This window comes from Macrotis lagotis, chromosome X (genome assembly GCF_037893015.1).
Source record: "Macrotis lagotis isolate mMagLag1 chromosome X, bilby.v1.9.chrom.fasta, whole genome shotgun sequence".
Taxonomy (NCBI): Eukaryota; Metazoa; Chordata; class Mammalia; order Peramelemorphia; family Peramelidae; genus Macrotis; species Macrotis lagotis.
In genome coordinates, this window is record NC_133666.1 from 463,934,240 (window position 1) to 463,937,664 (window position 3,425).

General features: G+C 38.5%; 1 pseudogene; it reads right to left on the reverse strand.

Moving 5' to 3' along the window:
* Positions 1 to 899: 899 nt before the first annotated feature.
* LOC141502127 (large ribosomal subunit protein uL11-like) lies at positions 900 to 1,563 on the reverse strand (annotated as a pseudogene).
* Between the last annotated feature and the right edge of the window lie 1,862 nt (positions 1,564 to 3,425).

Consider the following 3,425-nt stretch of genomic DNA (forward strand, 5'->3'; position numbering starts at 1 on the left):
CAGAATTACTAGAATATACATTTCTGAGAAATTTTGTGACTAGATATGGGTTAGCACAACACATTCTGCTTAAAACAATTTGGGAGGTATTCAAGGTCCTCATTTAAAGCTTTCCTCATATTGCTAATCAAAAGACAATAGATTTATTCAGATGCATTTATTTATATCACCATTTCAAGAGTAGCATCAAATTTCTTATTTATCAATACACTACAATAAATATTTATTGTGCATACAATATACTAGGCACTGAGCTAAGAATACAAATAAGTAAAAGAATGATCATCCCCACCTTCAAGGAGATTATGATCTAATGCTGAAAGACTACACCCAAAAGAAAACTGAAAAAGGCAGGAATGTAGTTGGGGGTGGGGGAGGAGGAGAGGTACCTACATTGAGGGCCTGAAGAAGGTGAAAATTAATCCAAAGAATGAGGAAATGTGGAAAATGGAATTGATTGGGATCCTGAATTGTTATTAAATGGACAATCTAGGAGTTTTTTGCTTGTTACTGTAAAAATAAATACAAAAGGGGTTCTTATTCTGTGGTTTGTAAACTTTTTCTTTTGTTGTACCTTTAGTTTTAGACAACTATTTTTCAATATTTTTGGTTTCCTTTGTACTCCTTTGTATTTTGTTATATGCTTTTTTTTTAGATTTTGAACTTTATGTATTTCACTTTTAAATCAGTGTGTGAAATCAGTTGTAACTCCCATGATTCAATGTAAAAATCACACATCAAAATGACAACACAGATTGCCTCCAGGAGTATATAATAAATCAATGAATTATCCAAGGAACTCAAATCCAGGCCAGTTGCCCAAACTGTATCCACTAATCAGATGTCACACCCTCCATAATTTCTGGCTTTGAAGTGATGAATCTTCATAATGCCAGGCATTACACAGCTCCACTATTGATGTCATCAATGACATCATGAGAACATTGGCCATCAATGTTGCAGCCCAGACTGGACTGTTTCAAGGATCTCTTTAATAGTTCCAGAGAGTTCTCTTGCCAAGGATCGGTGCCTCATCTGTCTCGAGCAATGTTGACAATCTCATTGAAAGTGATGTTTCAGGGTAGCTAGGTGGCATAGTGATAAAGCACTAGCCTTGGAGTCAGGAGTACCTGGGTTCAAATCTGGTCTTAGATGCTTAATAATTACCTAGCTGTGTGGCCTTGGGCAAGCCACTTAACCCCATTTGCCTTGCAAAAAACTAAAAAACAACAAAAAAACCCCCAGAAAGTGATGTTTTCACTGTGTTTAATATTTTTCTGCTTCTTTCTGTCTCAAGGAGGTTCCTTTAGAGCTTTGATTATCAAGGCTGAGGCAGAAGGCACCACCCCAATCTGGGCCTGTCTGTTCTGAATGTGAAATTTCACCATAATCCTAAAGCCCTTTCCAGTCACCAGTTGCCTAGGCAATGTCATCACCAACCTTTTTTGGAGACAAACCCAAGGGACCAATTTTGGGGGTCAGAGCTGATGTGGCACCAACTTCACTACCAGTGCACCTTAACAACACGACTTTGATTTCATTAGGATCAAACTTGGGAGGCATGGAGGTGAAGAAGATGGAGGCTCCGTCTCTATGCTGCAGGGGTGGCTGCCGGTGGATTGGGGACAACCGAAAGAAGTTGCACCTTCACCACCAAGAGCTGGAGCCAAAAGGTGTTACATGCTTTTGAAACATTATTCTGATTACCAGACCACCAAAGGGATCCATGAGATACATAATAAAGGTATTCTTAATCCTAGTAAAGGGAGAGACAACTACTCAGAGATTAAATAAATGCAACTTGTCCAAAGTGTTTAAAAAGTATTAATGTAGTTTTAAGTTTTAATAGTTTAAAGACTTTTGGGATATTCTGTATACAAAGAGATGCATTGTGATTGTTAGGGAAGAGAGACTAAAAACTGGGGAAATAAGGAAAGGTATCAAAGGAGGTCACACTTGGTCTGAGCATTGAAGAGATAAAACCAAACCACATTGTACAAGAAACAAATAAAAATTACTTGTTCATTCATTGTAATAATTTCTTACTTCTAGAGAAAGCATGCGGGCAGCTAGGTGGCACAGTGGATAGGGTACCAGCCCTGGAGTCAGGAGGACCTGAGTTCAAATTTAGCCTCAGACACTTAATAATTAATTGCCTAGCTCTGTGGCCATGGGCAAGTCACTTAATCCCATTTCCTTAAATAAATAAAACAATTTTAAAAAGACAGAGAACATGCACTTTGGGAAAGTTTGTTATGTATCATGCTTACCGTAGACTAAATTCTTCCACCTTACATATATTCCTCAATAATAACTAGCAGTAATACATTGAATGGATATTGCTTTATCCACCTTAGGGTTTAACATGCCCTTCCTACTACTGAACTTGGACTGGCCAGGTCCTTGGAGATCTCCTAATTCAACACCTTAATTTTATGGATGAGGGAACTGAGGCCCAAAGATAGCAAACAATTTGCCCAAGTTAGATGAGCAGTTAGATGGTGCAAGGGATAGAATGTCAGCCTGAAGTCAGGAAGATTCATCTTCCCGAGTTCAAATCTGAACTTAGACAATAGACAAATCACTTTAACCTTGTACCTCAGTTTCTCATCAGTAAAATTATTGAAGGGAATGACAAACCAGTTTTTTATCTTTGCCAAGAAACCTCAAACCCAAGAAATAGGGCACAGAAAGTCAGACTTGCCTAAAAAAAAAGGACTGAATGACAGGAAAGCCAGGATTCCAGTCCAAGATTCATTTCCAAATAGAACATTCTTTCTACTACAGCTCACTGCTTCACCCACCCTGCCCACCCCCGGTTTAGTTTTTTTGGGGGAGGGGAGACAAAACAAAAGTGGTCATTCTTGGCGTCTTTGTCTCATCTTTCTCTTACATAACCTTAATCACTGAATGGGTATTACCTCTATCAAACTGTAATCTGGAAAACCTTAGCTTTAAAAAGCCTAGGTTTCCCAGAGCCATCTCCAGTCATTCTGATCCATATCTGGACACTGGACCCAGATGACCCTGGAGAAGGCAAGGCATCCCTTCCTAATTTAAATCCAATTCACTTATATGTCAGGAACACTCACATGTCCCGGATGTCATGATCTTCTTTGAGATTGAAGGACAAACCACAACAACTGCTTCACCCTAGGGAATGAAATGAGGAAATTTTTATCTTGCATAGGCATAGTGCTTTAAAGTTTGAAATCAGGTCTATTAACAACAATGTAATTGTTCTGGGGAAAAACTCTCTGATACAACAGAGAAGAATTTGCACAAGAATTAAAATCAAATCTCAGGCAAGTTACTTTGGGAGACCTAATTTGAGCACTAGAATGCTAGAATCACAGTGACATTGCTGCTAAATCTCAGCTCAGAATTTTTTTTCAAAGGCTAGCAGCATTAATGTTACAAAGAAC